General features: G+C 41.0%; 1 long non-coding RNA gene across 1 annotated transcript; it reads left to right on the top strand.

The window, feature by feature from the left end:
- Window positions 1–411: 411 nt before the first annotated feature.
- On the top strand, window positions 412–10,999 carry LOC139556906 (uncharacterized). Its single transcript, XR_011671305.1, has 3 exons — window positions 412–528; window positions 5,271–5,329; window positions 5,470–10,999. It is a non-coding gene; the product is annotated as an uncharacterized lncRNA (long non-coding RNA).
- The last annotated feature ends 3,506 nt before the right edge of the window (window positions 11,000–14,505 follow it).

Here is a 14,505-nt window from a genome sequence, read left to right as displayed (position 1 = left end):
CGTCACATGCTCATTGTTTTAAGCTAGAGACTCCATTTATCTTTCCAGAGCCTTAAAGAGTCTTAATATATATATATCTAATTTGGAACAATTAACAGAATCGTTGAGGAATCGGATCGTGAAGTATATGAATCAATGAAATCGTATCAATACCAAAACATAGCGTGTGTGAGTGCCAGTGAGTGGGAAATGGAGGGATTCAATTCAATGCTATGATAGCTCAACTGTGTAATTATCTGAACACAAATCATTTTGGGAAAAAAATACTTGTTTAACAGGTTGTGGTGGGTCATTGGGGTGCTGCATGAACCGCACAGTCAGGTTCAGCAATCTTTATCTTCATGTGTAACTGGAAAAGGTTTGTTCTGTAACGTATGACTAACTTTCACTTTATGTTTCAGGGCACAACATTGACAAGATGTGTGAGTCCGACAGCAGCTCAGATTTTTCAAGCTCAGACAGCTCGTCATCCACTGACAGTGAAAATGAAGAAAAAAAGAAGGGAGAAAACAGGAAACAGCTGCAGAGGTATGTGCCATGACACTAAACAAATTTAGATCATTTATTCATTGATATCAAAGAACCCTAGATACTTTTTAAATGTTTAATGGCAAGCTAGCACAACTATTTTGCATGTATATTCAAGATACACTCATGAAAAAAGTTTCCAATTTAAAGTTCTCTCAATACTACTATAGAGTAGAAATTCAACCATATTTGCCCACCCATGAAAAGTCCCAAGGTCACGTCATAAAGGCCCGATGATTGTAAGGGGAACGCTAATGGCACCAGCAGTCCAGTCTATGATGGGATTGTGTCGCTGGAACCAAGAGAATCCCAATGCCACGGAAACTTGAGGAATCTTAATCAGCATGAATTGGATTGCCTCGCTGTGGTTCCCTAACACTTGTAGGTTGATGGGAGTGGTATTGTGAGTGACCCGGCCTATAGAGCGCCCATCCAGCACTCTAACGTCCATGGGAATGGAGAGGGGCTGAGTGGGGATGCCCAGCTCGGACGCCAGGGTAGCGTCCAAAAGTACGCGGAGAGAGGACGACTGGTTCCCCCACAGCAGGATGGCATGGAAAGGGGTGTGAGTAATTAGAGAGGAAAAGTTCTCCATAAGGCCCACCAGAGTACTCGCACCTTCTTGATGAGCCTGGTTTTTTAATTGGCAGTTAGCTATGAAATGTCCTGTAGCTCCACAATTTAGACAGCTCTGCGTGTGGAGTTGGCGTAACCTCTCACCCGGAGTCAATCTAGCCCTGCTGTCACGCCCTGACCTTAGTTCCTTATGTCTCTATTTTGGTTTGGTCAGGGCGTGAGTTGGGGTGGGCATTCTATGTTTTGTTCTATGTTTTGCTTTTCTATGTGTTTGGCCTGGTATGGTTCCCAATCAGAGGCAGCTGTCAATCGTTGTCTCTGATTGAGAACCATACTTAGGTAGCCTGTTCCCACCTATGTTTGTGGGTAGTTATTTTCTGTTTAGTGTTTTTTCACCTTTCAGGACTGTTTCGGTTATTCCCTTTTGTTATTTTTTATTTAGTGTTCAGTGTCAATAAACAACATGAACACGTACAACGCTGCGCTTTGGTCCTCACCTTCTCCCACCAACAGCAGTTACACCTGCCTAGGTGCCTGGACTCCGAAGGAGGCGAGTCGGCAGCCCTCGGTGATTCCCGAGAGAACTCGGGTGACGTCAGGTTCACTCGGATATGTAGACTTCGGTGGTCTCCGGGATTCAGGGCACAGATTCCCTCTCCCTCCTACGTTCTCAATGACGCCCATCAATCCGGATGGTCAAGGCTATGAGGGAGTCAAGGTCCATGGGCAGCTCCACACCTCTAGACTGAGGCAGATGGCCAGGCGAGTGCCCTCCCGGACATCAGCGTTATGATGTACGCTATCCTCGAGCGGTCCGAGGGGAACGAAGAAGGCTGCAGCTCGAAAATGAGGGAGCACTGGGTGAGAAAATCCCTGCAGGTTCCGGAATCTCCAGCGTAGCGCTCCGGACGGAGGAGGAAAGCAGGGTTCTCAGGACAATGGGGTAGGCTGGGAGATTACGGATGTGACCCGCTGCCCAGTGATGGAATCCGCGGAATTGCTCCAACAAAGTCTCGAACGCCTGGTCATTGTGTTTTGCCAGGGTTTGGAGTCTCTCCATAAGATATTGCAGTAACTCCTCGTGTCGTCCAATGGTGGCTCCTTGCAGGTTGACAACATTGTGGAGCTGGTCTGAGTCTGCTGGGTCGGTCATGGCCAGTTCGTACTATCACGTTTAAGGGAAGACCCAGATGCAGACAGTGTCGAAGTAACAGTGTATTAATAGGGGGCAGGCAAACGACAGGTCAAGTGCAGGCATAGGTCAGTAATCCAGATCAGAGTCCAAAAGGTACAGAACGACAGGCAGGGTCAGGGCAGGCAGAGGTCAATAATCCAGTTTGGTGGGGCAAAGGTACAGGACGGCAGGCAGGCTCAGGGTCAAGGCAGGCAGAACTATAGAAAAGACAGGAGCAAGGGGAAAAACACTGCTAGGCTTGATGAACAAATCGAACTGGCAACAGACAAACAGAGAACACAGGTATAAATACACAGGGGATATGAGGGGAAATGGGAGACACCTGGTGGGGGGTGTAAACAAGCACAAAGACAGGTGAAACAAATCAGGGTGTGACAAGCTCCCTTGTAAAAATTACTACATTTTACAACTAAGGTCATACGTCTTTTGAATTGTTGTCAGCTATTTCAACAAAAGCCTGCATACATGTCAATACATACTGTACTTACTGTTTATGTCAACACATATTCCTGTTAATTTACTAAAATCAGTTTGAAGTGCAGCTTGCTCACTCCTGCACAGGCATGAGTTAGCTAGAATGAGTTAGCCTTGTTCTTTCATTGCTTGGCTTACCCTCCTGTCATAAAAAAGTGCATTATGGGTAGAGTTCTGAAACAAGGTCCAGATGCAGTAGAAAAATATGATGGATAATTTAAATTTGACTTTTAAAACACTAAAATAAATGTTTACTTTGGGGAAATTTCAACTGCTTAGGGGTTCTGTAAGTGATCTAAGTTGTTACTTTTGTGGATTTGTTAGCATGGAACCTTGTCTTTAAGGGCAAGTTTTAGGCATAATGCACATGGGCAGTTGTCACTAAGGCTAAAACGCACCAACCGGACGGTTGGCTGACTGCCCCTTACCCCGCACAGGATAGAGCAGACCAGAGTTAACCACAAAATCATTATATAAACACAGGTTTTCTAGCTTAAGCTTTATTTGAGTTATGGCAGAAGGAAATATATATATGTGTATGTTTAGAATAAATGCTATTGTGTTCAGATTTCAGTTTTATATGTTGACAGCCAAAATCCTGGACAACATAGGAAAAAGGTACAAGAAGGTCCTGGCGATCAACAAAAAGAAGGGAAGCATACAGTATCCACTGCTTCCACAGTGACCCTCTGGCAGCGATCATGCTAGTGGCACCGGAGTTCCTTCGCTCACAACCAGCGTTTGACAGCTCTAAAGAGATGCTCAACCAATATGCAAGAAGGATCACCTAAAAATGCGACAGCAGAGGTGAGCGATGCTATAAAATCTCCCGGGTGGCGCAGTGGTCTAGGGCACTGCATCGCAGTGCTAGCTGCGCCACCAGAGTCTCTGGGTTCGCGCCCAGGCTGGGCTGGGTTCGCGCCCAGGCTCTGTCGCAGCCGGCCGCAACCGGGAGATCCGTGGGGCGACGCACAATTGGCATAGCGTCGTCCGGGTTAGGGAGGGTTTGGCCGGTAGGGATATCCTTGTCTCAGTATGTAAAAAAAATATTTAAAAAATGTAATAAAAAAAAATGTATGCACTCTACTGTAAGTCGCTCTGGATAAGAGCGTCTGCTAAATGACTAAAATGTAAATGTAAATGTAATAAAAGAGAAGAGTCATTATGAACTGCTCCCTATCACTTATAAGTTCAAATAAACACTGACTATGCACACTCATTTACACACACACACACACACACACACACATTCACACACACGCATACGCTAGGTAGAGATAATGTGAGAGAAAGTAAGAGTAAGATAAAGTGTGTTCCCGCTGTAAGAAAAGGTGTACAAAAAAATGTATTTGTCTGTTTTCTGAAATGAGGCGCATGGAACTGCTCCATAACCACCCCTATAAATGTGATTTTGCACAAATTTGTTACAGCCTGTTCTGGCTGTAAATTCGAAACAAAAATAAAAAAATATTGTAAGTGGTTGACGCTTGCTTCAGATGTGCAGTGGAGAGAGCGGTCTGTACACGTTCCACAGTTAAGTTTACATTAAGTTGCTTGTTCCTGCGTAGAATAATTTTATTTCCAATATTTTTCTTTATAACGACATTGTAATAACTAAACTTTTGATATACCCTGACAAATATTTTATAATATTGAAAATAAATAGTAATTACACTTTAAGGTGCTGTAACAATGTTTTTCCTAGACTGAGATGGATTCCCATTGATCATAACTAAAAGTACAGTACTGGTGTCTGCCATCATTGTCACATAGTATCTGCATAGTAGTTACTTGAGTTATTTACAATGTGTTTCACTTTACATTAAGTTGCTTGTTCCTGTGTATAATTATTGTAATTACAATACTTTTCTTTATTATACATTATAATAACTGAAATCGTGATATACCTGCCAAATGTTTAATAATATTTAAATTACATAGTAATTACACTTAAAAGTGCTGTAACAACATTCTTTCTAGATTGACATGGATTGCTATTGATCACAGCTAAAAGTACTGTACTGGGTGTTTGCCATCGTTGTAACTGTAATAACATGAGTAATTCATGATGTGTATAACTATCATTAAGTTGCTTGTTCTTGTATAGAAACATTGTAGTTAAGATACTTTTCTTTTTTACTAGTTACCTGTCAATTTTTTTAATCAATAATGTAACTTTACTCAAAATCAGTAACGTAATTAGATTACTTTGCCCTTAAGAGGCACAGGTTAGTAGCTGGCACAGCCACAAAGTTATAAAATCAGATTTTAAACCTAATCCTAACCTTCACCTTAAAGGTGCTACACTTATATTTCTCAGAATGTCTCCCCTACGTGGAAGCTAGGTAAATTGCAACAGCAAGACTCGCGCTTGAGCCTTTTCCTTTCGGTTTTAGTAGACTAGCCTCAATCAGCTGTAAAAACAATATTTCCTCTAGATGTTTCCTCTAGATAACACAGCCACAAAGTCAAAACAGCTTTCCCATTTTGACAACAGATGCTTCTCCGGCGAGAGAAATTCATTGCGAATAGCACTGCCAATCACAACACTGACAGGTAAGTAGTACTGTGAAACACTATCATTCCACTATTACTGCAGATATATTATGGACATTTTCTGAAATTACAATGCCAATTTTTTTGATCCTGCGTATTTATTTATTTATTATTATTTATTTGTTCAAACTTTTATTTAGACAGGGGGTCATCACTGAGACCAGGGTGTCACGGCCATTAAAAGAAGAGGACCAAGGTGCAGCGTGGTGAGCGTACATTTTCTTTTATTAATAAAAATGACGCCGAACAAAACAATAAACACTACAAAAACAAACCGTGAAGCTAAAGGCTATGTGCCCTAAACAAAGTCAACTTCCCACAAAGACAGGTGGAAAAAAGGGCTACCTATGTATGGTTCTCAATCAGAGATAACGAGAACAACACCCGGCCAAACACAAAGAAATAGAAAACATAGAAATAAAGAAACTAGAATGCCCACCCTAGTCACACCCTGGCCTAACCAAAATAGAGAATAAAAGCCTTTCTATGGCCAGGGCGTGACACAGGGTGTCATTCTCAAGGGAGTCCTGTGAACTTAAAAATAACAACATCAAACTGTTTTTCAACTGTTCTGCCTGCGGTTATGGAACCCCTACCTGTCCCAGACCTGCTGTTTTCAATTCTTAATGATCGGCTATGAAAAGCCAACTGACATTTATTCCTGATTATTATTTGACCATGCTTGTCATTTATGAACATTTTGAAAATCTTGGCTCTCTCTAATTCTCTCCTTCTCTCTCGCTTTCTCTCTCTCGGAGGACCTGAGCCCTGGGACCGTGCGTCGGGGCTGCCGGGCGTGATGGCTCCTTGCTGTCCCCAGTCCACCTGGCCTTGCTGCTATTCCAGTTTCAGTTGTTCTGCCTGCGGTTATGGAACCGCCACCTGTCCCGGACCTGCTATTTTCAACTCTTGATGATCGGCTATGAAAAGCCAACTGAAAATTATTCATGATTATTATTTGACCATGCTTGTCACTTATGAACATTTTGAACATCTTGGCATAGTTCTGTTATAATCTCCACCCAGCACAGCCAGAAGAGGACTGGCCACCCCTCATAGCCTGGTTCCTCTCTAGGTTTCTTCCTAGGTTTTGGCCTTTCTAGGGAGTTTTTCCTAGCCACCGTGCTTCTACACCTGCATTGCTTGCTGTTTGGGGTTTTAGGCTGGGTGTCTGTACAGCACTTCGAGATATTAGCTGATGTACGAAGGGCTATATAAAATAAACTTGATTTGATTTGATTTGATCAACACAATACAATAAATACAACAAGAATAATCAAAACAAACACAATTATCACATATTATCTTCTTCAAAATGGATCTTAACTGTCCAATGGAGACCAGTAAGTCCAGCTTCAAGGTGGCCTGAAGATTATTCCATGAGCTGGGGGCATATAAATAAAAAGCATTTTTTCCAGCTCAGTGGAGACCCGTGGGACCTCCAGAACCAGCCAGTCCAGAGAGAGGGTCTGAAAATTGCTAGATCTCCAATTAATACGTGACCTGAGGTAGTGGGGGTCTCTGAAGAATTGCTTTATTTACAAAAAGTAGCCAGTGCTCGGCTCTTCTGGTAGGCAGACACTCCCAGCCATCAGAACTATACAAAATGGAGTGATGCGTATGAAAATTGTCCCAGTGTTAAAAAGCAGTGTTGAATGATAGCCTGAGTCTAAAAGTTTTTTTAACAGAGGCTGCCACATGCATGTTTGTAAATTATATCACTATAATCAAGTACTGGGAGAAGCGTTGCTTGAACACTCTTCCTTCTACTTTCCAAAGTGTGGCAGAATATATTAATATAAAAGAAACCAATCGTAATTCTCAGCTTTTTTGTCAGTTTTTCAATGTGTGTTTTAAAAATGTCAGCTCCCTTTAATATGCAAATACATAGGTCCTTAGGGTCAATATTACGAGACCTAGAGAACAAGATCAGTAAGTGATTTTCGAATTGAGTCCAAGCATGTTCAAGGTCATGAATGGCCTGCTGTACTGAGGGGGCACAAGAGTAAATAACTCTATCTGTGTAGAGATGAATGTTCCAGGTTTTAACAGATAAACCAGTATTATTTATAGAAATAGTGAAGAGAACTGGGCCCAGAATCGACCCCTGCGCAACACCTTTCGTAATATTGAGGAAACTACATTTGATACCAACAGTAAGCACACATTGTGTACTGTCCAATAGATAGTTCTTGAACCAATTGAAAGATACCTGATCTAGGCCTATTTCAGACAACCTTTGAACAAGTAAGTAATGGTCAACATTTTTGTTTGGATTCCGCAAGTGCTAGCTGGCTGTACTACAGACACCTGTCGTCATCGTGGGAAAGACTTATTGTTATCTTTTCGTAAAACAACTGGTTGCAGTAAATAGCCAACCTGGATACTAAGGAGATCCTGAGGGAAATTCACGAGTACCAACAGCTTTAGGTTATGGAGGAACAACACACTCCATCATGCAAAGATCCGACTACCTCACAAATAACTTTTACCATTAAAGTAGAGGCTAGTGTTCTGGCTGGAATCCATGCAACACTGGACAAGTTGTGTGAGGAGGTAGCAAGGCCGAAGAGGAGTTATGATAAGTGTACAATATTACATATTGGGTCTTTAGAAAATACAACTTTTACATTACCCTGCAGTTTACCTATAAAATTGGCTGATAGTGAAGTAGACATACTTGGTATTCATATCACAAAATATATAAATAAGCTTTCCACAATGAATTCTAAAGTAAACTTCTGAAAATAGACAAGATCCTGCATCCATGGAAAGGTAAAAATCTGTCTATTTATGGAAAAATTGCCCTGATTAACTCTTTGGTCATATCTTAGTTTACTCACTTACTTATGGCGCTGCCTACTCCTGACGATTAGTTTTTCAAATCATATGAGCAAAACATATTTTACTTTATCTGGGTTGCGAAACCAGACAAAATAAAGCGTGCCTATCTATATAATGAATATGAATTGGGTGGGTTGAGATTATTAAATATAAAAGCACTAAACGTCTCTCTAAAAGTTACACTTACTGAAAAGTTTTACTTGAACCCTAAATGGTTCTCAAATAGATTATTAAGAAAAGCTCATCCATTAAAAATCCTACAATGTGATTTTCTGGATTTTTTTCCCTAATTTTTTCTGTCATAGTTGAAGTGTACCTATGATGAAAATTACAGGCCTCTCTCATCTTTTTAAGTGGGAGAACTTGCACAATTGGTGCCTGACCAAATACTTTTTTGCCCCACTGTAATTCACTGTATCCCAATTCAAGTGGGTCAGAAGTTTACATACACTAGGTTGACTGTGCCTTTAAACATCTTGGAAAATTCCAGAAAATTATGTTATGCCTTTAGAAGCTTCTGATAGCCTAATTGACATAATTTGAGTCAATTGGAGGTGTACCTGTGGATGTATTTCAAGGCCTACCTTCAAACTCGGTGCCTCTTTGCTTGACATCATGGGTAAATCCAAAGAAATCAGCCAAGACCTCAGCAAAGAATTGTAGACCTCCACAAGTCTGGTTCATCTTTGGGAGCAATTTCCAAATGCCTGAAGGTACTATGTTCATCTGTACAAACAATAGTACGCAAGTATAAACACCATGGGACCATGCAGCCGTCATACTGCTCAGGAAGGAGACGCGTTCTGTCTTCTAAAGATGAACGAATTTTGGTGCGAAAAGTGCAAATCAATCCCAGAACAACAGCAAAGGACCTTGTGAAGATGCTGGAGGAAACAGGTACAAAATTATCTATATCCACAGTAAAACGAGTCCTATATCGACATAACCTGAAAGGCCGCTCAGCAAAAAGAAGCCACTGCTCCAAAACCGCCATAAAAAAGCCAGACTACGGTTTGCAACTGCACATGGGGACAAAGATTGTACTTTTTGGAGAAATGTCCTCTGGTCTGATGAAACAAAAATAGAACTGTTTGGTAATAATGATCATCGTTATGTTTGGAGGAAAAAGGGGGAGGCTTGCAAGCCGAAGAACACCATCCAAACCGTGAAGCACGGGGGTGGCAGTATCATGTTGTGGGGTGCTTTGCAGCAGGAGGGACTGGTGCACTTCACAAAATAGATGGCATCATGTGGGAGGAAAATTATGTGGATATATTGAAGCAACATCTTAAGACATCAGTGAGGAAGTTCAAGCTTGGTCGCAAATGGGTCTTCCAAATGGACAATGACCACTTCCAAAGTTGTTGCAAAATAGCTTAAGGACAACAATGTCAAGGTATTGGAGTGGCCATCAGAAAGCCCTGACCTCGATCCTGTAGAAAATGTGTAGGCAGAACTGAAAAAGCGTGTGCGAGCAAGGAGGCCTACAAACCTGACTCAGTTACACCAGCTCTGTCAGGAGGAATGGGCCAAAATTCACCCAACTTATTGTGGGAAGGTTGTGGAAGGCTACCCGAAAAGTTTGACCCAAGTTAAACAATTTAAAGGCAATGCTACCAAATACTAATTGAATGTATGTAAACTTCTGACCCACTGAGAATGTGATGAAATCAAAAAAGCTAAAAGCTGAAATAAATCATTCTCTCTACTATTATTCTGACATTTCACATTCTTAAAATAAAGTGGTGATCCTAACTTTTTACCAGGATTAAATTTCAGGAATTGTGAAAAACTGAGTTTAAATGTATTTGACTAAGGTCTATGTAAACTTCCGACTTCAACTGTATTACAACAAATATTATGTTCAGGAATGGCTGAAAATGCATAGCATTCATCTAAAATTGACCCTATAAATAGTACAGTTTGAAGATCTGGAAAAACCGGGTCAGTCAATTACTAATTTACTAATACTCACAATCTGTGAATTCTATTTGATTAGATTGATTGAAATTGTACGTTAAACATCATAGCATAGTTGAACGATATTAGTTGCGTAGAAATCCGAAAAGGGTTGCCAGCAGAGATAGGTGGGATGGGCTGAGGGAAGCTGAGTTTTGGGATGTGGAATTGGAGACAAGTGGGAGTGGAGTTGCTGTGCGGGAAATAGAATGATGGTCAAAGATAATTAAAAAAATAATAAAGTCAAAATAAAACATAATAAAAAGTATGTTTGATTGACGCTGTGTTTTTACAGCTATTACCGGTTTGCCTGAGGCTGATGCTGTGCAGGTGTTTGTACACATGTATATACACACACTCTCATTCAAATAAATTGATACAAGAACACACACATAAATGTAATAGTGCCAGACAAACATATACATTTGGCATTGCTGTTATGATTTTAGTTGTCCTTGATGTCCTTTCTTTTTTCATTTTTTTTTTCATTTTTTTTTGCATTGTTGTTTGCTGTTTTCTTCTGTCTTTTTATTTTTTCTCTTTAGTTCAGTCTCTTTGTTGTTGGTGCACTGGGGGTTCTTGGGGGTGGGGAATGAATTGTATTTTTTATTTAAATTTTTCTTCTTGGGGGGACTGTGGGAGGTGTCTCGAATGGTTGAGGGACAGCTATTGGGGAAATGTGGAGGGATCTTGGAGGGATCTTGGAGGGTTTGGGTTCACGTTTTTTGGCCTGGTGGGAGATCTGTCAACGTGCCTTTGAGCAGGGCATTGACCCTGGATGCTTCTGTGTGTCGCTCTGAATGGAAGTCTGTTGGATGACTGGTATGGTGTAGTTGTTGAGCGGCTTCACTGCAAGTATATTGTATGTTTCGGATATTCAATAAAAAAGAAAAAAATATATATATATTTTATATAGTAAGAGTCAACTGTATCAAACGCCTTCGACAGCTCAATACATAAGGCAGCACAATGATGTTTATGGTCTAAACAAGATAGCACATCATCTAAGACAAGTGTATCCGCTGAAACAGTGCTGTGTCCAGGTCTAAAACCAGATTGCTGCTCATTAAGAATACAATGAGAAGTTAACAAGTTCTAAGCTGAGAATTGGCCAGAGACAAAATCTTTCGCTCGACAAGATAGCTTTGAAATTGGATGGCAGTTATCCAAGTCAGAAGGATCTCCACCTTTGTGTAGGGGGAGGATTTATGCCGTTTTCAAAATTTTAGGAATAACCCCAGAAACAATAGTCAAATTTAAATTGATAGGTTAATGATTATGTAATAGGTTGGGGCAGAAAGCTGCAGCAAAAAGGATAAAGTGAGTCAGCCCCAGTGGATTTTTTTTTTTACATTGATTTTGAATAAGAGGCTCCTGAGTGGCGCAGCAGTCTAAGGCACTGCATCTCAGTGCTAGAGTTGTCACTCTAGCACTGAGACACCCTGGTTCGAATCCAGGCTGTATCACAACTGGCTGTGATTGGGAGTCCCATGGGGCAGTGCACAATTGGTTAAATAAAGGTTAACATTTTTTTTTTTTTTTTTAAATAAGCCACATAGTACATCCTAGACATCAAATGGTTGAAATGAAAATAAGGGATGTGTATCTGAGAATATATCATTCTCTGCAACCTGGCTCGAGTTGAGTAAAGGACTCCCTCTGCTGGGATCAGAGTTTTCAGAACCTGTTCTATCAGAGGCTATCATAACCTGCTGGGGTAATGAGGACAATGAGTTTTGTTTCAGAGATTTGACTACATTCCAGAAGGCAGCTGGATTCCCAACATCCTCAGATAAACAGTTCAAAAAGTGTTGTATGTCAATTTAGCTTTTCTAAGGAGGGATAGACATCTATTTCTCAAGCATCTGCCCATTGCATCTGGCAGTCCGCCAGTCAGACGTAGAATCAGTTAGATTTAGCCCAAGCTTATTTTCTCTCCAAAAGTTTCTCTAATAGTTATTAGTGCGTGAGCCAGGGATTAGCTCTATGCTTTACACTTCATTTACTAAATGGTGCATGCTTATCTGCAGTAGAGTAGAGCAAATAAGTAAATACTTTTTAGGGCCGGATCCAAGTCAGATATCTGACACAACCTCCCATCCACACAATCCCAAATCAGACCAGAATTGTTGTACATTAATATTCCTATAATTTCTCTTTGTAATAATGCAAGGGTGAGATTTAGGTAGCTTTGCATCTCTTACACAGGCAATGGGACAATGCTCACTGAACTCATTATCAAACATTCCATTGGCTGCATACAGTACTTATGAGGGGTGTTAATCAAAATAATATTTAAAATGTTAGATTTTTCAGGGTGTTCAAAGTTGGGGCGGGTTGGTTCAGTTATCAGCGGAGTTAGATTTGGCTCAATATATTTCAGCCTATCAGAAACTGAAAATGAATCCAAATTAAGATTACCCAAAATTAATAATTCAGATTTAGCATAGTTAGATGGCAAGTCAGACAATCGGCTAAGAGCACATGTTGAGGCAGAGGGAGGGCGATAAATTCCCACATCTGCCAACTCTGTCAGATCTAAAGCATTATAACCAGTCAGAGACACATCAGTATCCGGCACAGAATGATTTAACCAAGTTTCAAATATTACCAGAAAATCCACATTGGTTTGAGAGGCCAGAGTTATAATGAAGTCCATTTCGAGATCAAATTTCTGTCATTCACATGAATCAGTCGAATGCCGCAGCAGTGGGATTTCAGATCAGACTGAGTCTCTAATACAAGCTACTATGCTCATTTGGTAACCCCTCATTTGAAAATACCAGCTTGAATTGGTATAGATTCAAGATTGTCAAGAACTGTATCACATGCGTTAAAACAAGAGTCAATGATGGTTTCCTGTTTTCCTGACTCATCCCAACAAACATCAACCTGCTTAGGAGGCATTAGAAGCTAGACAACATGTACAGTCGTATGAACAAGTTTGGGCACCCCTCTGAGGCTGCATAATAATTTACTCTGTCTTCACAGAAAATGATCACAGTGGCATGCCATTCATTTTCTAATAAAAGCTGAGTACTGGGGTATTGTCCAGACAAAGATTTTTAGTGTAGCAATATTAAGTTGTATGAAATTAAATCAGATGTGAAAAATAGGCTATGCAAAAATGTGGGCACCCTTGTCATTCTGTTGATTTGAATACCTGTAACTACTTAGCACTGATTAATTGGAACACACAATTGGTTTGGTGAGCTCATTAAGCCTTGAACTTCATAGACAAGTGCATCCAATCATGAGAAAAGGTATTTAAGGTGGCCAATTGCAAGTTGTTGTTCTCTTTGACTCTCCTCTGAAGAGTGGCAACATGGGTGCCTCAAAACAACTCTCAAATGACCTGAAAACAAAGATTGTTCAACATTATGGTTTAGAGGAAGGCTACAAAAAGCTATCGCAGAGATTTAAGCTGTCAGTGTCCACTGTGAGGAACATAGTGAGGAAATGGAAGACCACAGGCACAGTTCTTGTTAAGGCCAAAAGTGGCAGGCCAAGTAAAATATCGGAGAGGCAAAGGCGAAGGATGGTGAGAACGGTCAAAAACAGCCCACAGACCACCTCCAAAGACCTACAACATCATCTTTCTCCATATGGTGTCACTCTGCATCGTTCAACAATCCAGCGCACTTTGCACAAGGAGAAGCTGTATGGGAGAGTGATGCGGAAGAAGCCTTTTCTGCACATACGCTACAAACAGAGTCGCTTGAGGTATGTAAACGCACATTTGGACAAGCCAGCTTCATTTTGGAATAAGGTGCTGTGGACTGATGAAACAAAGATTGAGTTATTTGGTCATAACAAGGGACGTTATGCATGGCGGCAAAAGAACACAGCGTTCCAAGAAAAACACTTGCTACCCACAGTCAAATTTGGTGGGGGTTCCATCATGCTGTGGGGCTGTGTGGCCAGTGCCGGTACTGGGAATCTTGTTAAAGTTGAGGGTCGCATGGATTCCACTCAATATCAGCAGATTCTTGGGAATAATGTTGAAGAATCAGTCACAAAGTTGAAGTTACGCCGGCGCTGGATATTTCAACAAGACAACGACCCAAAACACTGCTCAAAATCTACCCGGGCATTCATGCAGAGGAACAAGTACAATGTTCTGGAATGGCCATCCCAGTCCCCAGACCTGAATATCATTGAGAATCTGTGGGATGATTTGAAGCGGGCTGTCCATGCTCGGCAACCATCAAAACTAACTGAACTGGAGATGTTTTGTAAGGAGGAATGGTCCAAAATACCTTCATCCAGAATCCAGACACTCATTAGAGGCTATGGGAAGCGTCTAGAGGCTGTTATTTTAGCAAAAGGAGGCTCTACTAACTATTGATGTGATTTTTCTATTGGGGTGCCCA

This window comes from Salvelinus alpinus, chromosome 28 (genome assembly GCF_045679555.1).
Source record: "Salvelinus alpinus chromosome 28, SLU_Salpinus.1, whole genome shotgun sequence".
Classification (NCBI taxonomy): domain Eukaryota; kingdom Metazoa; phylum Chordata; class Actinopteri; order Salmoniformes; family Salmonidae; genus Salvelinus; species Salvelinus alpinus.
The sequence above is the reverse complement of the archived record's forward strand: the minus strand, read 5'-3'. Positions and strand labels throughout refer to the sequence as shown.